We start from the raw sequence: 22476 nt of genomic DNA, 5'->3' as shown, positions 1-22476 counted from the left end.
CATTCAAATTTGTAGTTCTTGCTCTGGAGAAACACATATGTTTGGTTTTGTCTGTATTAAGAACAAGCCTGAGGTCTACTAGACAGTCCTGCAGAGTATTAAAAGAGCTTTGTAGGTTCTCAATAGATTGGTGCACCGAATCGGAAATGCAATACAGTACTGTGTTGTCAGCGTATAGATGGGCGTGACAGTTTTTTAGCGATGAAACAATGTTATTTATATAAATTGTGAAAAGAACTGGACCTAAAATTGAGCCCTGTGGGACACCATTTGTAACAGTTGAGAATTCAGATTGGTATCTTCCCAGTTTAACTGACTGCTGTCTATCAGAGAGATAATCCCTAAACCAGCTACATGCAGACTGTATGTATGTATGTGTTGTGATGTGAATCTTACAACTTGTAAAATACAAATTTGATAGTGACAGAACCTATATAGGCCTATCAGGTTTAGTACTAGGAAAAAGAATGTGCACTTGCCTGCTCTGCAGTTAAACAAAAGGCTGTATGCAGAGCTGTAACCGATCACTTCACTGGATGGAAGACGAGAGCTTTAATTAGGAGTTCATGTGAAATTCATATGCCTCTTCTTTCCTATCATTAGCCGGAACCTTAATAGATCATTTTTAATTCCCTCCTGGGACAATGTCAAGTGGTTGTGAGCAGCTAAAAACGCCCAATATAACAAATGTGAAACAGCAAAACTGGATGCAGCAACAGCTTGCCTTTCAAAGAAGAAAGGCTTAAGCGGTAGCAAAAGTTTTCAGACATATTTTCTGTATAATTTCATCTACGACGCTCTTTGTCGCTGACTGTGAAGGCCACTCATTTTCTAGGAGAGGCCAAAAAGACTCCTGGATGAAAAAGGGAAGTCAGGGCAGATTTAGTCACCGCGGGGCCGAACACAAATACCAGTTCAACCCTATTCATTCCACTGTCCGGAGGAAAAGTCTGTACTGCTTAGTTCTTTCCACAGACTCAAGCTTTCGCACAATGCAACTACTGTGTCCCTCTGTGTACGTAATGCTGCTGTATATGTTTGCTCACAGTAGCCAGGGGGGGAGGGGGAGGGGCAGTGTATGAATACGCATCATAGGCCAAGACAAACTGGGAGAGTTTACAAAGCTGCATGGGACAAAGAGAAAGACATGCTCTTTCCTTGACACTGATCATTCCTCTTCTCTTTGATGTCTTCATCCTCAGTGTAGGGGGACAACATCACTGACCTATAGGAAAAGACCACTGCCCTGGGGTGGGTCCCTGCAGTGTATCTCTACAGCGTCCACAGGAACAGCACCTATCTCACTTAAAGGCTTTCAAACCTATACCTTAATTGGTCCGGACTTTCTGACTTTTCCGTTTGATCCAAACCAAAATTACATGTGTGAAACCTCCTGTGGATTAGGTATAGGTATGAAAACGCTTACAGTCTCTCTCTCTCTCTCTCACTCACTCACTCACTCACTCACTCACTCACTCACTCACTCACTCACTCACTCACTCACTCACTCACTCACTCACTCACTCACTCACTCACTCACTCACTCACTCACTCACTCACTCACTCACTCACTCACTCACTCACACACAGAGGGCATAACAAGGCAGAGAGAAGGAGCTGCTGTCCTTGCAGCCCCCGATGGTCTCTGTGGTGACGAGACAAAATAGCAACGTCACTGCAACAAGGAGGGAGGGAGGGAGGGAGGGAGGGAGAGGGAGGGAGGGAGGGAGGGAGGGAAGGAGGGAGGGAGGGAGAGGGAGCACATGCTGGGACAGCAGCAGGGAGGAAGCAAAGAAAACCATTTAGGAAGAACAGGTCATGGAAAGAGTGAGTCAGAAGGGGCAACCGTGGAACGTGGGTGAGATGTGCAGGCAAGATGCTGAAGAAGGTGTTTGCATAAGTCAACTTTATTGTACATTTCTGCAATATATATATATATATACCAGACATACAGAGGAACCCAAAATATGTTTCTGTCAGACTCACGGTATGTAACATTTTACCCTATCTTTAGGAACTATGTTCACACTGGACGCTTCAGCAACCGCACCACCACTTATGTCAAATCCCAATATTCACTGCCAAAACAAGAAGTAGAGTCCTTTGCTGTATGTGACAGGGTAGGACGTAAGGGTGTGTAGCACATATGACTCATTTATTAACATTACATCCGAGTCTCAGGGTTATACAAAGGTGTTGCCCGGAAAAGGGATATGGCTTTGCTCAATTTGTATATAGTTTAAATTTAAAAGCTTTATTATCAGTTCTTTTTTTTTATGTAAATGAAAAAATAGCGCTTTTATAGACGTCTTTTCTTATGTTAAATAAAACGAGCAAGGACATACCATCTTGTTTCCGATAGTATAATAGAGATGCAACCTGGGAAACGGGTTCAAAGGGTTTTCGAAGCATGCAGTGGATGTTTTTATATTATATTATATATATATATATATTTTCTCTGGAATATCCTTCAGAAAAGTCTGATGGTCATCAGAAACACGTATTGTGACCTCACCCTTAAATGTGTGTCTATAACCCCTGACCATACCTTACCATTTTTTAATTGCCATGACCAAAGTTTATTTTCAAATTTTCTTGATATTAACAATAATGTTTTCACTGGATGTAATTCAGAATATCGCAGCATTCTGGAATGATCAAACGGAGTGAGGGAAAGGCCAAAACAAAGATAAAAGGGTGAATGAAAGTGGAAGTAATGGGCAGATGGATGCAAGGTAGGCCTATGGCAACACTGCTAGGAGAGGTGGACTATCTTTCTGTCTAGTCATTGTCTACAATACAGTGTCTTTTTCCCTAGATAAAATAAAAAGAAGAGACAATGCTGGGCAGTTAACTGTAGCCAACTTCAGCCCTGACATTGAACACTTTGTATCAGTTCTGCTTTGCCTATGGCTTCAATGTCGCCTTCGTTGGGAGTATACGCTTCACAGCAATATGTGAAATATAATCACAAAGTCAAATTGCATTCAACAGAGCTCTGTTGCTGACAGACACAGACACACACACACACACACACACACAGACACACACACACACACACACACACACACACACACACACACACACACACACACACACACACACACTCTCTCTCTCTCTCTCTCTCACACACACACACACACACACACACACACACACACACACACACACAACGCATGGCAGGAAATTACCCAGAGAGCCAAAGAGCAGCGGCTGTCACACAATTACATTATCTTAAGTTAATAGTTAAGTTATATAGTTAATACCGGCTGTGGGGGGGAACATATGCTGTGGTGGTTTGTGTGGCTGGCTCTGCCAAGAGCAGTGAAGTCACTTCAGGAAAACATCTTTCATCCACAACAATAAACAGACTGTGTAAAGAGATTTTAAGAAAAACAGTTACTGTTGGGATAAATTTCTCCACGGGTGAATAAATGAAGTGTAATTTAAGTCAAGCCTCCGTCACCTGAAGCTATAGGAGTTGAGTGGCTGTAAACGTGCTGGGTAAAAATAGGCCACTTACACGCTCCACAAACACATCCAAACTAGCACATGATGTACCTTCCTCGCACAGCGGTGGCAAATCCTGTTTGCATTCGGCATGCCGCTAATTATGGTTGATTCAACAGTAATGACATCGACACAGCCTTCATGTTTATCTCATGGTGACCGGCAGGCCAAGTGTGTGTGTGTGTGAGTGTTTGTGTGTGTGAGAGAGAGAGAGAGAGAGAGAGAGAGAATGAGAGACAGAGACAGAAACAGAGAGGCCGATAGATTGTAACACAACTCATATTATGCGATGTATCCACTCCCGATTCCAGTGTCGGATCAGGCTCAGAGCTTGGTCCCAGAGATGGAGAGAGTTTGTAAGAAAAGGACAGAGATCAACACCTCTACATGATGGACAGGACACGGGGAGAGGAGATAGGGGGATGAACAGAGGAAAGCAGGGTGACAGAGGGGGCAGGGAGGATAAAAATAAAGAATGGAGGATGGAGACGGAAAGAGCAGAGGGTGATCTGCGGGTCTTGGATATGAAGCCACCTCCCAGGGGCTTACAGCGCGCTCCTGTTTCCAGTTGGGCTTCATATTTTTCTTTTTGTGATGACACTTGATAAGGAGGGGGCCTGATCCTCATGCCAACTGGCCAATTACACAACTGATGGTTTCTCTAATGGAGTTAATACAACAGTAATTGGAGACAGAAAAAAGAAGACGCAAGGGTTTTAAGAGAGATGGAGAGCAGGGAGGACAGAACCCATAAGCCCTGATGAATATTAAGGCAGACTCCCATCACACAGTGCAATCCTCTGCCATGTTACGTATTGGACATGACAGTGTAGCAGCTCAGAGGAGCTCTGGAAGGTACCTGAATAATAAGCATACATAATGGGAACTGTTCATCAAATTAGCTGATTTTTTCATCTTCCATTTGTAACAGCTGGACATTAGGCTAGATTTATTTTCCAAGCTCATACAGTAGGCTATGTATTTAAACTGAACGTGTTTAGTCACACTAGTGTCAGCAACAACAGTACTATGGATTCAACATTAAATGTAATTCAATTCAAATCATATGTGTACTGTAATTTGTGTAACATGAAAAAAAAAAATCTGATTTGAAAGTGACATTTTTCAATTATAATCTCACTTCTACAGATTCATTATTATATTATAATTAATATATATTTTTCGACACATTTACAAATTTGATCACGGATATCTGAAGAGCAATCTAAATGTATTAAAGAGTCTCTTTTAAAGCAGTGAATGTGTCAATGTCAAATCTGTAGTCTGGTTTAGGGGACTTTTTAGCAACGCCTTTGACTCAAGACAATGTGTTACACTGCTAAGTAAGTACATCACAATGCTCTCACACATCCTTTACTGACCTTTACATAACAGATTTAAATTCCGTCAATTTGTCTGCTTAACCTTCCTCTATTCCCCCCTGTACTAGCTCCTATCTATCCAACTGTCCTTGATAGAAAATAACAGTCTACTCCACATATAGGGAGGTAAGTAATTGATGTATGAGTCAGTCAGCTGTCCCAGAGGAGAGCACAGGCATCCCAGAGACATGTGCAAATATGTGGAGGGGTCAGGAGAGCAATGATTAGGAGGCAACTGCCCTCCAAGGCACCGGCTGTTTCCTGTTTCCAGGCCTGGCCTTCTCTCTCTCTTCTTCCTCCATCCCTCTCGCTCTCCAAATCTCTCTCTCTCCCTCCCTCTCTCTCCCTCTCTCTCTCACTCCCTCCCTCCCTCTCTCTCGCTCTCTCTAAATCTCCCTCCCTCTCTCTTCCTCTCTCTCTCACTCACTCCCTCCCTCTCTCTCGCTCTCTCTAAATCTCCCTCCCTCTCTCTTACTGTGATATGAATAGATACAAAGATGACAGCAGACAGGAGATAAGCCAGTCCAGACAGTCAAACCTGAAGAACACTCTTCCATATTATCAATAGAGGAAGAGGAATGGAGAGAGGGGTAGTGAGGGAGGGGGTAAGGAGGAGGGAGGCATACAGCATGCCTTAATAAAATGATGATATATACGTTTGTACAAAAAAATGATGGTTTGCCCCACAATAACAGAGCTAGTGAGTAGAGAAAAGAGGACGGAAATAAGCTTTCCTTTCAGCTGCCTGTTCTGCTGGTAGAGTAGAAGAAATCAAGTGTGTGTGTGTGTGTGTGTGTGTGTGTGTGTGTGTGTGTGTGTGTGTGTGTGTGTGTGTGTGTGTGTGTGTACTCACTTGAAATCCCATTTTAACACCTTATACACTGGCACGCACACTTTAACAAGCTCTTTCTCATCATCACCCTCATAATGTCTTTATGTGACAGATTGTAACCCATCGTGTACGTGCACTGTAGCACAGGGAAACACACACACACACAAACACCCACACACACACACACACACACACACCCACATTGTGTTTTCATCACTTGCGAGGACATTAAATAGACTTACATTCATTTACATTCACCTAAACCTAAGTCTACCCTCACCTAACAGCAAGTCCTCACCCCTAAATGTCATTATTCTGTTAAGGGGACTTCAATGTTGTCCCCAAAAGGAGGACGGTATTTCATTCAATTTCCTTTATCTATCCTCAAAAGATCAATTGAGGGATGACCGTCATTTACAATGAGGTTGAGTAAAATTACAATACACACACAAACACAATGCAAATATACAAATGTACTGTACAACAAGCTGACAAAGAGGCAAAAACTGTCCCCCCACAATATCACTGTGTAAACAGGAAAATGTCCCCATAAGATGAGTTTTACTAGCACACACACACACACACACACACACACACACACACACACACACACACACACACACACACACACGCGCACACACACACACACACACACACACACACACAGACAGACACACACACACACACACACACACACACAGTCACACACAAACTAAGACCTCTAAGTGGATTATGTGTTGTGCAATCCACTTGTAAAATGTACAATTTTAATATAATCGGTGTGAATGGAAGACACACACTATCATACTGGGTGTGTGTGTGTTTTTGTGACTGACTGAGGTAATCACAGTTTTTCATATTTAGTTTTTTTTAATTTGAAAACGTTTTCCTTTCCATTGTCAATGCTGAATTCATTTGCGGTCTGGCTTGGTGTATTCTTTTCAGCCAGTGTATTTTTATTTTTTTTACCTCTGTCTTATTCTATTAATATCAATTACAATCTCACAACATTGGCACCTGCAACAGTAAGCATGCCGACCATTTACATCGTGCCATTGTAGTATCTTGATCGCAAAAACAAAATGGTTGAATCTTGAAATTGTCTTCTTTTTCAAGGGATTAATTTCCTCTGAACCCTACCATGTATGTCACCCTCACAACAAGAAAGAATCAACGTCTCTAGACATAGCCTACCCTACATAGCCCAGTTCAGACCAAAGATTCAAATGTATCAAGCATCTAAATCCCTCCTCCTGTTTACCATATCACGTTCTGCCTATTTCTCTCTTTTCCACCTGTCTTCTTTTGGTTCTCTTGGCTCTCCTTTCTTATTTCAATACTCTTTTAGTAATTAATGAAAGCGCAACACTAAAGGGTCACCAGTGAAGGTCTCCCCCTCTCTTCAGGCACACACTCAAGATCCACCCAAGGAAACAATGAGTCTGTGTCATTTTGTTCCTTCCAAAAAGAAACCAGGTTAATTATGGTACTGAAGTAAGTCTGTAACCCTGGATGATACTCCGATGGCTCGCTGTAACATAACTGTGCCGTGGAGTCAGCCATTGCTTCTTCTCAAAAACACTTTTTTTTTTTTTGTCAAAATCAGTGAATATCTCCTCACTGATTTTGACAATAAGTGATTTTGACAACAAGCATTCTCCGGAATCACAGACTCCACCTTTTAAGAGCAGCCAATATACTGACTGACTTTAAAGACCCCAAGCAGTCTAAATGACCAGCACACACACACACACACACACACACACACACACACACACACACACACACACACACACACACACACACACACACACACACACACACACACACACTGGATTTGCCATCCAAACACCTGGAGGCAAACACTCAACAAGCTAGTAAAAGGTCATGTATGGCAGCTTTTGTCGTACTGTTGAAATGCCAGTGATGTTTTTTTGTCTCGCTGCCCAAACGGTGCCAGGAGACCTCTGATAGACATTTACACGTGCTTGCTTTCCCCTAAACAGCAGGGAGATGCTGATAAAGGCCACGCTGGGCTGAGTCATGTTTGTCTCTTTGTCTACGGTTGGGCTTTATGTAGTCCAACGCACTTTATTTGGATTGCCAGGCAGAGATGATGATAGTCAATTTACTGTGAGGTGAAGGTAATGGGTTAGTTGGTGAGTAAACATGGAGCCCTTTTGATCCAGTAAAAGCCTGAATATACAATACAAGCTCGAACAAATGGATAACGGAAATTTAGCAAAAAGAACACAACATAATTTCAATCTGTTGTTGGTTGAAAATATCAAAAGGAGTCATGTAAATGCATCTGTTGTCCCTCAGAATATCTAATCAGCTCATGAAATTCCCCCTAGATGTTGTTCAAATATATTACTCTGGCATAGACGCACCATTCTCTCTTTGATATTTTGACATTTGTTTATTCTCTCAGGCCACTTTTAGAGTGTCAAGAGCATTGGAAATACAAGAGTCTGCATCTGGTTTCATTATTAACACTGTAAGTAAAGTGATAACATAAATGTATATTTTTGAGAGTATTTGTCTTTTTAGATTCGGTGGTCTTACTCTTAGTCGAGTTTAGGATTGAAAACAGTTGATTTAAAACAAGCAGATGTGTTTGTCCTTTGTTGGCACTGGTTTCCGGCACAGCATCCTACTGCATTGCAGTGAACAAAAACATAGTTGCCTGGTATCACCGCTCTCTCTTTCATATCACAAGAAAGGGTCACAAATCCTGTCTAATCCTATTCATTTTCCCAGAGCCACTTCTTTTCTATCAGTGCCCAATCTCATCCATCCTAACTGAATATAGATAAAAGTAAAAAAAAAAAAATAGTTATATGGAGTTAAGTATCTGTCAGACGACACTGGTACAGATGCTTTTCTTCTCAACCGACTCCAGCTACAGCGACCTACTAGCTGAGATAACCACACCGGAGCACAAAAGGTCTCAGAGAAAAAGAGAGAGAGATACCAAGACACATGGGAGAGGTTGAGGATGAATGACTGTCAGACGGAGACACAAGGCCCCAGAGTGGGGTCTGGAGACAGAGAGAGAGAGAGAGAGAGAGAACAAATGAATATTTGCAGTCTAAAAATAGCACGCAATATCTAGTGTAGCGTTGGGTAAATAGGGTGTCTTATGGGGGGAGAGGGGGTATGTGTACACTTGTTAGAGACCATACCATTACATCCATTACAATACACCCCAAGAGAAGGCACATACTGTCACACACATGGGTACAATCAGACAGCAAAGAGATCTGAGTTCAAGTGCAATCTAATGTTACAAATGTGTGTGTGTGTGTGTGTGTGTGTGTGTGCGTGTGTGTGTGTGTGTGTGTGTGTGTGTGTGTGTGTGTGCGTGTGTGTGCGTGTGTGGTGTGTGTGTGTGTTTGGTGTGAGAGCCTATATCTAGCGGTCCCGATGCACAGCTGCTAATCACGTAAGAAGTGAAACGCACAAGAGGAACTAGAAGGAGTTTTAACAGAGAGGGTAATTGATGGTAGAGAGGGAAAAAGAAGGGGGAGACGGGGAATGGAAATACGTGAGTCAGTGAATAAAAAGCTGTCATGTTATACAGCAGCAAGAGGAGGGGGGGGGGGGCAGTGACTATACAAGACAAGGAAAAACTGTGTCAAGTGGTCAGGAAAAGCAACTTGAGAGACTGCAAATATATCAGCTCTTTAACACAAGTTCTGCTGCCTAAGAGCAAATGTTCTAAATGTTGCCTCGGGTTCACAGTGTAAACAGAAAATAATCATAATGACACTACAGTTGAAACATGATTATTTACATGGCGGATCGTTTCATTCAAAAAAGAGATTGTCCAACCACAGCCTAGCAACAGTAGCTACACAATGTCAACCTTTGTTTAGTTTTTTTGCCACATTGTGATGCTCTGTGCATGGGGTTGTAGTGAAAGAGTGATACTTTCCAACTGAGAAGAAATTCATTTGTAATATACAAGTAAAAAGATGAAAAAAAAACACAAACATATGTAAACTTTCGCTGAGATCATACAAAAAATAAAATAGGATAACTCAATACTTATGACATGTATTAGACATGTATTTCCTTATTGCTGAAATCTGACCTGAACTTGATCAGGTCATCACTGCAGGTATAACACACGGTAAGATGCGGCGTCTGTGGTGTGATGAGAATGAGATCCGACCTTGCAAAGTGAAGCGATCTCGTGATATATAACAAAGGTGTACTTTTCTCGTTAACTGTTACTTTAATCTCTGAGACATTTTTGAGAGTTTTTCTTCTTCTTCGAAATATTACCACTCTCGGCTGCCTACATGTTTCATTATTATGTATTTGTTTGACTTAGAAATGGCCATGTTGGGGCGCTCTGGTGACGTGGTGGATAGAGTGGGTACCATATTGGCTCCGGCCTCCTTTGCAGTGGTCACGGGTTCAAATCCGACCCGTGGACCTTTACTGCAGGTCATCCACCCTCTCTCTCTCTCTGTCTCCCCATTTCAACTCTGTACTATCTAATAAAGCTTGAAAAAATGCCCACAAATAATCTTAAAAAAAAGAAAATGCCATTTTGCATCAACGTGTGATAAACAGCACAAGTACATACTATGGTGATACTTTGGAACGTGTGTATGGCTGTGTTTGATGTCATTCCCTTCTTGTCGGCCGCTGCCCGGCTGGCTGCATTGTTGTGGCTGACTGTGTGTCAGAGGAATGGCTTTTAGCTGTGACCAGCTGCTCCTACACTCTCAAACAGTTGGACCGCCACATGGTTACTGCAGCCAACAAAGACTTGTGCATGGCAGGGTCTAATTCAGATATGTTCAATTCAAGAAAGTAGAGCTTCACCGTTACTACTACACATTATTGTTTGAAAACTATAGGAAAAATGCCACAGAATTTGTGCCTAACCATTTTCCCTGCAGTGGCGTTTGAGCGTCTCCATATGAAGGGCCCTCCAACGTAATAGACCACTGACAAGTGTTTGATGAGGCTGTACTCTTAAGGGACGGCAACTGTTGAAATACGTGTGCATAACCGTCAAATCAATCTGAACACTCCGGAGGGAGATAGAATATGCAGTCATGGTTTAAAACGCCGAAACAAAACAAATTTGCTCAAGTGTGACAATCACACAAAACTGCAAAGACCATAACAATATATCTAAAACCTCTATGAGAGAAAGAGAAAGATCATGTCAGACTGGAGGTTAATACGTTATGGAAAAAGCAGTATCACGGTGCAAACAAGAGGCAGAGAGGTCAACTATTTAAGTGCATATATGGGTTTCCGTGTTAAGTATCTCAACAGTCCTTCACATGGGGGACAACATTCAGGAATATCCTCTTCATGGAAGGCACTTTGTACAAGTGACAGGCAAGAGCTCTAGACTGCATGCCGTATATATCCCTGAATATCTGACTCACCCTACTACCTGGTCATATAAACAAGCCCGCTCATGCTGCATAACAAAATTCAGACAGAAAAGACATTTAATAAAGAGATGAAAAAAAACTGATAGAAGATATATGCTATCTTATGCTATCTTCTGTCTTCTAAAACATTAAAGCAGAGATAAGATACGTGTCACACCATACACACAAGCTCTCCCTCCACAGGCTGCTGGTCTTATTGCGTAGACTGACTAATCACCCAATCATCAGAGCATTTTATCACGCGTCTGATCTCATCCTTACTTTGACAGTTGCTTCTTATAAATAATACATACAAGGTGAGGGAGACCTTGTCTTACTTCAAGAAATAGTTTGACATTATGACCAAAAGGCACATCCACTTTGTGTCTCAGAGATAGATGATGGGATTGTCACCACTCTCACGTCTGTGCAATAAATATGAAGCTGGAGCCAGATGCTGTTTCGCCTAGCTAAGCATAAACACTATAAACAGCCTCGTAACACAATTCTGCCAACAGCATCACTAAAGCACACTTGCTTACATGTTATAGCTTGTTATATCCATTAGCGTTGTATGCAGGGCCGCCGCTCCCTATACGCAGAGTACGCAGACTGCGTAGGGCACCAAGTTCCTGGGGGGGGCACCCCAAAAAAAAAATGTTATAATTTTTTTTTTTTTTTTTTTTTAATTAAAAAGGAAAAAGAGATGGTCCGGGGGCCCCCCAAAATAGTTTTTTTTTATTAAAAAGTTCATGATAATCATTACATTACAAAAAATATATAAATTAGTTATGAACAGGCCCATCGTTGTTTTTTCTTAATTGTGTAACCTATCCAGGGATGGATTACTGCACAGGCACACCGGGCACAGGCCCAGGGGCCCAGGGGCCCAAGGGCTCAGGGGGGCCCTTAGCCAGAGATACTGATAGTAACTTTTCATGTTGCATAGTCAAAGAGCTCAGTCACTGATGTCAATAACAGGGTCCAAAAAGGAATAGCCTAAATATAAATACTCATTAAAATGTAACAAGATAGAAATCATCATGGGCCCCTCAACTAGTAGGGGAGAAATACAAAAGCAAGTTAAAAACAACAGCATTAGTAGCTCTGTCTAAGGGGGTTGAAGGCCCCCTCACACATACACAAATAAGCTTTATATGTGTGAATTCTAAATTGTTCATATCCACCCTTTATCTGTTGAAATGGGCCCCTTCATCATAGAACATGGGTCTGCAGACCAATCTACTGTTTTTACAGTTGCAAAGTAAAGAGTGCTACCTGTTTAAGAAAAATCTGAAAAATAATGTTCCTTCTGCATCTCAGGATTTGATATCTCTCTAGTCTCTAAAATTACCTCACAAAGTGCACCAGATTGATGCATTTTACTTTAAAAAGGTAAAAAAAAATCCGGGGGGGCATACCCCCGGACCCCCCCCCCCCCCCCACCCCCCCAACAAGGTACAGGGTCCCTCCAACAATACCCCAAAATCCTGTGGGAAACACTGACTTCCTTAATATGTTTTTGCCATTAATTGTATGTATCCGTGTAGAAAATTCAGTGTACCTGACTGGATAGGGACAAGTGGGGGGCCCTTTAAGAGTGTAAGCCCAGGGGCCCATTATCTCATAATCAGTCTATGATCCTATCACTCAATTCCTTTGCAAAGGCAGTTTTTTCACAAGTTAAGCTGTTCTTTCTGTTAGTAAATGCTGGCAAATGTGCCAAAAAGCAGTCGCAGAGATCTTGCAAGGGCAAAAAATTTCCGCTCGCGCCCTGCGGACGCGAGCTTCTGGGTGTTTTCTTTTGGGGGTGGGGGGGTGAAGGGGGCATCACTGACAATTTCTGCTTAGGGCACCCAAAAGCTTAGCAGCGGCCCTGGTTGTATGTTAGCAAGAATCTGGCGACACGCTACGTATCCCGATACAGGGATGACGATACGATATATTGCGATCTACAAGCAAGGGCAATGTGTATACTGTCTACATACATGAAACACCCAAACCTGCATGTATGAACAGGAAGGCTAAGATGTAAACTATGTGTAAATGATGGCATGAAAGCAAATTAAAGTCCATGTCTTACCGGCGGCAGCAAAATACATATATAAAATAAAAACATATAATTATTTTTTTATATTGATTTTTGCTAGGTATTGCAATATTTACATGTATCGATGTTTCCCAACACCCCTCATATCCATACAGACAAATGCTTCAGTCTTGGTGACTCATAGCAAAGCAAAGCGGCTGATGGATTTATCCTTTTACATTCTGATTAGATATGAGCGAGGGTTAGATGTGTATGACTATCTTTGAAGCCAGTGCATGTATTCAAACTCCACTCTCTCATTTTTAAAGGGACTTTATGTATATGCTTTGCTGGTGGAAGGCAGCACTCATGCACAAGCAAAAGTGCAAGTCCTTTTTGACACTGAAGTGAATTGGAATTCAGCGATGTGTCCCTGTGTAAAAGTGTTGCCTTGAAGGTTTTCCAATGCTCAAAAGATAAAGCCCAAATGACAAGCAGTTGAAATTCTAATAAGCACAAACAGAAGCCTGTTGTGTTTGCAGGGACGAGGCAGGCTGCCTCCTCATTAAGATAAAAAAGGGGATTTGTTTTTCCATAATTTGAAAGAGGTACGTATCCGCAATTCACAAACGTCTTTGAAAGATTTGAATTGAAGATTGCTTTTTTTTCTTTCATTAGCCTTCAAGCCTGATGCTGTTAAAGCTTGAGGAAAACAACAAGAACTAGACCAAAAAAAAAAACTATTTCAATCATTATTTTCCCTCATGCGACGTTAGTGCACTTGGAACAAGAACAACCCATCAAGCCTTCAAGCAAATACTATTGATTTGTGCTTTTTATTACTAAGCACCTGCTCTACCGCTGTAGTCATAGCCACCAGTGCTGTAGCCTAATCTCCAGATGAGAGCCAGCAGTTGTATGTTTACATGTGGGCATCCTCCCATCGTTTGTCAGTCCATCACGTTGATGCAGTGAACCACTTAATGCCGTTTTTGTGAGCCTCAAACCTTTAATTTACAGTGAAGGTCAAGCCCCATTCCTGTGCCATTATGTCCCACTCCCTGTTCTAAACACAGGGTCAGAGTGGCCTAGAGACATGCTGATTAAATAATGCAATTTGCAAAACAGATGTGTGTTTTGTCAATGGGTATGTACGTATGTGACATTGAAAGCTTTTTTGTCCAAAAGGAGGACACCAGTGTTTGGCGTCAGAAATAATGTTTCACTCCCTTTCATCCTGTTAAACATGAACACGAACACACACACACACACACACACACACACACACACACACACACACACACACACTCTCTCTCTTCATGTCTCTCGCTAACCTACCGATAGCACTACGCTACCGCAAACCAACAGGGAAATGTAACCATAACTGCAAAGACATGCTTGTTGTATACAATATGCTTAAATATAACTCAAGCATACTTAGCTTCTCTACACACACACACACACACACACACACACACACACACACACACACACACACACACACACACACACACACACACACACACACACACACACACACACACACACACACACACACACACACACACACACACACACACACACACACACACACACACACACACAAACAAACACACCCCCACACACACCGACAAAACAGGTCTGTAGCTAGCGATAATTAAGCTGTGGAGGACATTAATGCATTGAGGGCTAATATAAACATTAAAGATACAAGGAGCAGACCACCAGCTGTTTGACTTAATGAAGGGCAAATATACATTTCTTGGCTCTCTCAGCCCCGAGGAAAAGACTGAGAGGAATGCAGAGGAGATACAGGCGGAGAGCAGGGTTTACTGCCCATATGTTTGCTAATGTCACAAATCAAATCAAATCAGTTTTATTTGTATAGCCGCATATCACAAATAGACATTTGTCTCAGTGGGCTTTACATTCCATACAGTATGACACCCTGCCCTCAGACCCTTAGCTCGGCTGAAAAAAAAACTCCAAGTAAAAAACCCTTTATTAGGATTAAACGGTTACCTGCGTCTATTGCCTGTGTTTGTTTGTCTGTTTGTTTGGAAAAAAGTGAAATTCACATTGTCAAATTCTCCGCTGAAAAGTTACAGGTGATGTGAAACCCAATCCAGCACTAGCCTCGTCCATGCAAAGGGTTCCCTTGTATTACACGGCTATACATTCTGGGCTCCAATAACACCACTCAGTGTATAATTCACTTTTCCTTCTATTCATTTTTTGAGTAAGCCTGCATTAGGGAAAATGTTCTAGCCACAATGGGTGGCCTATAGTTGAGTGAGATATTTGTGTCAGAAGCAGAAGCAATCATGCACTTTACAACTATACAGAGCTGTACATTGTCGACAATTGAGCCTTATAATGTGACACGGCAACAGAAATGACAGCAGTAGAGTGTTGTTGTGGCAGTGCTTCGGGGACATTTGTGCTCTCCAGACGTGATTGTGTTGTTGTCATTTGACATGAGACGATGACACAAACATCATGAATCACATAGCAAGCAAGTGACACATATACAAATGGTGCTTCTGTCAAAAAGGTTTGTTTTAGTGAGCACATCTGTGTACCAGTGTGTTACATTATGCAGCATGGTTGCATTCAAAGACAATCACAGCCTCGGGGCTGTATTATTCCAGAAAAAAGGTCCAGCATGGGCATTCACTGTGTATATACCCTGTTGCTGTCGAGTACATATTCTGCCCAGAGCCACAGAAGCAAACTACTTTGTGTATGCTGGAAAACCACCCGGCAGCAAGTTCAATTAAACAACGACAAAACTGAAGTAATTGTCTTTGGTGCCAAAGATGAACAATTAAAAGTCAGTGCAGAGCTTAAATCTGTTCTGCTAGAAACCACACACCAAGCCAGAAATCTTGGTGTTGTCATAGACTCAGGCTTGAATTTCAAGAAACACATTAATCAATTAATAAATCAGCCTATTACCACCTTAAAAACATTTCAAGAATTAAAGGGCTTATGTCTCAGCAAGATTTAGAAAAACTTGTCCATGCATTTATCTTTAGTAGACTTTACTACTGTAACAGTGTCCTTGCTGGCCTTCCAAAAAAATCTATCAGACAGCTTCAGCTAATTCAGAACGCTGCTGCTCGAGTCCTCACTAAGACCAAAAAAGTGGATCACATTACCCCAGTTCTGAGGTCTTTACACTGGCTTCCTGTCACTCAAAGAATTGATTTCAAAATACTGATGTTGGTTTATAAAGCCCTAAATGGTCTAGGGCCAAAATATATTACCGATCTGCTGATACGTTATGAGCCGTCCAGAGCCCTTAGGTCGTCTGGGACAGATCTACTTACAGTCCCTAGAGTTAGGACTAAACAAGGAGAAGCAGCTTTTAGTTTGTATGCACCAAATCTCTGGAACAAACTCCCAGAGAACTTGAAAGTCTGCTGCAACTCTCAGTTCTTTTAAATCAAGTCTGAAGACTTTTCTGTTTCCATTTTAACCTGTAATTTTTAAATGTTATTCATTCGCTTTTAAATGTTTTATTCATTCGCTTTTCTAATGTGTATTGTGTATTTTAATCTTGCCCCTGTAAAGCACTTTGAATGGCCTTGTGTCTGAATTGTGCTATATAAATAAACTTGCCTTGCCTTGCCTTGCCTAGTGTCAATTCATTGATAGTAAATTAATGCTTATGACTCATCCAAACAATGTAAACAAAATATCAACTAAAGTAATAAGTTTAGTTAAGTTAAGTTACTTTATTACCAGTTTGGCTTGTTCTACAAAGCAGGACTTCAGGATCAGCCTTAAAATAAATACTCTAGAAGAATTGTGTAAAACTTTCACACAATTAACATGCAGTCTGTATGGGCCCGGCAAGTTCTGTGGCAGTTGTGTGGTTGCTAATCCATCCTTGAATTAAGGGGTTCATTTGAAACTATCTGAAACTATACACTAGTGTATAGTCTCTCTCTCTCTCTCTCTCTCTCTCTCTCTCTCTCTCTCTCTCTCTCTCTTCTCTCTCTCTCTCTCTCTCTCTCTCACACACACACACACACACACACACACACACACACACACACACACACACACACAGAGGTCAGATAAACTTATCAGCATTTGCAAAGTGAGTTACAGTCTATTTTGATGTAGCCTATTTATGTCCAGGCTGTTATAACAGAGTAGCAACGTGCTTTCAGTGTAGCATATCAGATGTTAACACAACAAACCCACACACCCACACACACACACACACACACACACACACACACACACACCCACACACACACACACACACACGCACACACACACACACACACACACACACACACACACATAAACACCTAACAGGCACCACACAGTATATAACCTTAACCACAATGATACTTAATAGGAATAATGTGTCTTCAAACTGTTGCTGCGCGCGCATGGCTGCTAACATTGGTCTCAGCCAAAACAGGTCGGCGCAGGGGGAAGGCAGGGCTTAGTGTGGGGGGGAAGAGTTGGCCGTCTGGACCCTGCCAACCTCATACACTGTTTGTTACCAGGTGGGATATTCCCACTGGTCTTATTGACTGCACTCGGCTAAGGTGGTTCTAGCTGTAAGATGATCTCCATGCAACACAGCACACAGGGAAAATCCCCTTCCAGTTGCATCTAGAGTGGCAATTTCAGACTCTTTCAAGGCACCATTTGGTATTCCTGTCATTTTACAAATCTGCCAGAGGAACTTTACAAGTACAAGTATAGTCCGCGAGAGTTTGACTTGTTAAAGGGAGACACCAGTTTTATTGCATGTCTTTTAAAGCCTTCCAATAGTCTGCAATAAATGCATTTTAAACCTGCCTAAAATGTAAATGTCGTATGCGAGGCTGCTTTTTTATGAGGGTCATGGGCAGTAAAGCTTGATCACTGTATTCTTTTCTCTACCGTCGTTTTACAGCTCCGGCTCGATTGAATTCAGCCAGCTCAACAACACGCTGCCCTTGTGCCGAGCCAAGTGAAACAGTCTCATCAGCATTACAGGCATCAACAAGTGTCGACCAAAAAAATCATTTACGAAAGCAGACACAGAGACACACAAATAAATGAGTGGAGGACCTTTTGCTCTGCACATCTCTCTCTCTCTCTCTCTCTTATGACACTTCACATTCTCTCTTTCTTTCTTTCTTTTCTTTCCATTTTCCTCTCTCCACACCACAGCCCCGCTCCCTCGCTTCCCTCTCGTTTGCTCTTCAAAAGCACTCAGGAAAAACCCCTTCAATTCACCTACGGTCCTCAATGCCTTTCCATCGCTTTCCAGTTCCTGACGTTTCCCCACTTGACAAGATACACAAACACACAGAAAAGCACGTTCATAAAAAAAAGTCTCTGGAATGAACAGACACATTACAAGCTGGTATAAAGTTGAATTCACCATCCTATGGACTCAACGCTGCACTGCGGACTCTGCATACATTATCCAGCCAGCATGCCTTATCATCCTCATCAGACATCAACAACACAACGAGAACCAAAAACTTAAACCCACCCTTCGCTCTCCTCCCTCTCCCTCTCCCTCTCTCTCTCCTTCTCCTTGGCTTTGCGGGACTTGTGCAGGAGCCCGATGAGGATGACCGCGGCCCGGATGCCGGCTTTCTTGTTGTGGAACTTCCTCCCGGTGGTCTGAGAGGACATGCCTGATGCCTCTGCTGCCTGCTGGAGGGGTTCAGGGGAGAGGCTCTCCAAGGTCAGGCCGGCTGCTCCAGGCTCCCTGCTGCTGGGCTGCGGGACCTGCTTGGAGGTGGTGGCTTTGTGGGCGTCCAGTGTGAACTGCGGGGGGGTGGGGGGGGGAGGGGGTTTGGGTTCTTCTGATTGCTTTCAGAGTTTGGAGACAGCGGTCGAGCGAAGTTTCTGCTTGAAACAAATGCACCTGTTTTAATTTCTCTGGTCCTGGATTCTTCTGTTTAGAACCCCTCTTTGGAACCGCACGTTTGGGGGTACTAGAACAATTCTGGAAGTCTGGTACTCCCCGTAAATCCAAAAGTTTAAAGATTTCTTCAGCCCCTTCTTTGCTTTGTCGGGTCCCAGATCAGATCTCGGTCTCTGCCTTTGAGTTGGGATCAATGAGCATTTCTTTTGTAAATCCCAGAGGGTTTCCAGAGCGACACCGGGTTGTGGACTCCAGCTCAAGGTGAACTTCTGTCTGCATTCCCCCCTACTGCAGAGAGAATGTGAGCAGCGTAGCCCCGTAGCACATCACGGCCCATGGCCATTAAGGATGAAGAGCTGCACTACTGACAGCCTGAACACACACACCGTAGCACTGCATCTCTCCGTCTACCTACACTTCTACCTTCCCACCTCTCCCTCTTTCTCTAGCTTTGCTCTGTCTCTCCTCCCTCGCTGTCTGCTTGCTGCTCTTGCTACCTCCTTCCTGCCTGCTGAGCCCCTCCCTTCCTCACTGCTATAGGCTGGAGCTTGTGTATGGACCGCCTCCTCCTCCTCCTCCTCCTCCTTCTCTTCCTCCTTTCCAGTGTGCTTCTCTCTCTCTCTCTCCCCCTGCCCTTGTGTCTACCTTGTTCATAATTAGGGGGCCAAGCCCGAGTAGGGCTGGGACCGCGTTTTGCAGAGCAACGCGGTTCCCAAGCCCTGCGGGGCAGGGAACCCTATTGTTCTTGTAGGGATTATTATTATTCTTCCACCTGTAAAAGTGGTGCTGCAGCCCAAACCGTAAAGGGTTGGGACATGCCACTTGCATGACTAGATCCAGGTCCGTGCCTGGTACGCAGACAAAAAAATTCAGACATGCCGGCCACTAGGTGGCGCTACAAAAAAAGGAAAACGTGTATAACTTCCACACCGAAAGTCCGACAGTCAAAAACTTTATATCCACAGATGCCCACAAGTCAGCTGCATCTTTTCAGATAGGCCACGCCCATTTCCGTATATATACATTTTTCGCTACGTCGCAAAAACTGTGTCAGTCACCAAAACATACTCCTCCTACAGTTTTTCCCCGATTTGGACGAAACCAAAAGCATTATGCTCTACCGACTCCCACGAGCAAAAGTTGGTCAAATAATTTTTCTACAACCATCGGAAGACCAAACGCTAGCGCTTTAAAGATTCGATTTTTCAATATGGATCATTTCTTCTTCTTTTTATTTAAAATGGTGCTGCAGCCCAAACCGTAAAAGGCTGGGACATGCCACTTGCATGACTAGATCCAGGTCCGTGCCTGGTACACAGACGAAAAAATTCAGACATCCCGGCCACTAGGTGGCGCTACAACAATGGAAAACGCGTTTGAGGCTATAACTCCCACACAGAACGTCCGACAGTCAAAACCTTTATATCCACAGATGCCCACAAGTCAGCTGCATCTTTTGAGATAGGCCACGCCCATTTGCGATACGATACATTTTTTGCTACGTTGCAAAAACTGTGTCAGTCACCAAAACATACTCCTCCTACAGTTTTCGCCCGATTTGGAAGAAACCAAAAGCATTATGCTCTAATGACTCCCACGAGCAAAAGTTGGTCAAATAATTTTTCTACGACCATCGGAAGACCAAACGGTAGCGCTTTAAAGATTCGCCGATTAGCTTCCTTGTAATACCTTGTACGTAAGTGATCATAAATCCAAAACTATACATCGTATCAAGACAATATTTTAGAAATATGGTCGTACTGTCCTAATGAACATCCTCATAAAAAAATTGGAACATTTCGCCAAAAGGGGGCGCCAAAAACACAAAAAGTATACATCTCCTTATCCACTTGAGCATCTTTCACTGCAATTTTTTTGCCTTTTGGTCTATAACTCCCAAACCGAACATCCCACATTCTAAAACTTGACATCCACTTGTTCGGTACATTGAGCTGCATCTTTCCATCTAACATAGTTTTGCGGATGTCATCCATAGGGGGCGCCAAAACCACAAAAAGCTAAGAAAATGCGTGTGGGGCTATAACTCCCACACCAAACATCACACATTCAAAAACTTGACATCCACTTGTTCGGTACATTGAGCTGCATCTTTCTATATAACACAGTTTTGCGAATGTCATCCATAGGGGGCACCAAAACCACAAAAAGCAAAGAAAACGCGTTTGGGGCTATAACTCCCACACCGAACATCGCACATTCAAAAACTTTACATCCCCGGATTCCGTGAAGCGAGGGGCCGGCGCCGCGGACGACGACGCCCGATCCCGAGTCGCGTGGGAGGCTTGGCCCCCGTTCACAACTGCTTGCAGTTCTAGTTTTATATTAAACTCCCTGACCTCCTTCTATCTACGCTTGATTTTGTGATAGTATTTCCAGGCACTAGCGTGCTGCACACCCACACCCATATACCGGCCTCGTCCGTCTCTCACGTACACACAAACACTTACACACACACACACACACACACACACACACACACACACACACACACACACACCCTGTGTCCCTCAGTGTGAAATCTCAATTCAAACAGGCTTATCAGCCTGCTGTGCTGTTGCCAAGGACATCGGAATGGAAATGTAACCTCACAAAATGAACGGAGATTAAGCGAAACCATGTGAGAAAAAAATGTAATTTATTGAAGACATTTAACATGCTGTGTGCTGGTGCATGGACACAGGGAAATACACAACACCTCTTTTCACACCGGATTTCTTTGTTATTTGCTTCCTATGATTGTGCTCTGCCACATCCTTTTGCCAATTATTACCTCTATATTTCCCTTCCACTAATAAACTCTGTGCATGACTCTTGTTTTCTTTCTTTAAAAAAAACAACTAATATACATTCTACCACGCTTCTCATTTCCTCTTGAGTTACATTTGAGTAAACAGCGCTAATGTAGTCCGCTTCCCAGAATATATGGATCTAAAGTGTTCTGTTTCCACCTTAGACTGCCTCCCCTCTGTTAGTGAGCTAACCAGCGAAATAAGTTAGTGTGTAGTAAGTGAATGGATGACTAATCTAGAGAGTGACATGGAAAGATTGATGGCACTCTCATGTCTGTCCTGTTTAATATCAAGTGCACGACAGTGAAGCTTATCCTAAAATGATGACTCTCTGGTATTCCAACATCTATCTAACAACATATTTAACATAACTTATTTATTTAAAAAAAAAAATTTGTCATTTTTATCCAGCTTCATATAAATACAGACCCAAGAGTGTTACGTACTGCTCATCTCTACCACAAGTTTATCTGACCTTTGTATGTGTGTGTGTGTGTGTGTGTGTGTGCGTGTGTGCGTGCGTGCGTGCGTGCATGTGTGTGTGTTTGTCTGTTTGTGTGTACTGCAAGAATGTGGCAAAGCACGTTTCCCCATTGTCTCAACAGGAACACC

General features: G+C 42.7%; 1 protein-coding gene across 5 annotated transcripts in view; it reads right to left on the bottom strand.

Annotated features, from left to right (window-relative positions):
• The window catches only part of rap1gap2a (RAP1 GTPase activating protein 2a), a 90174-nt gene that overhangs the window by 30654 nt on the left and 37044 nt on the right, over positions 1-22476 (bottom strand). Inside the window, exon 1 of one of the 5 annotated variants that reach the window (XM_080025280.1) lies at positions 18674-18749. The exons of 3 other annotated variants lie outside the window; for them this stretch is intronic. The gene's annotated coding sequence lies outside the window, so the exon portion shown is untranslated. Of the gene's footprint in view, positions 1-18673; positions 18750-22476 lie in introns of those variants that run through there. One more of the 5 variants, XM_080025279.1, reaches the window with a different exon arrangement.

The sequence above is a fragment of the Ammodytes marinus genome, assembly GCF_949987685.1.
Source record: "Ammodytes marinus genome assembly, chromosome: 3".
Taxonomy (NCBI): Eukaryota; Metazoa; Chordata; class Actinopteri; order Uranoscopiformes; family Ammodytidae; genus Ammodytes; species Ammodytes marinus.
This window is presented reverse-complemented; position numbering and strand designations above follow the sequence as displayed.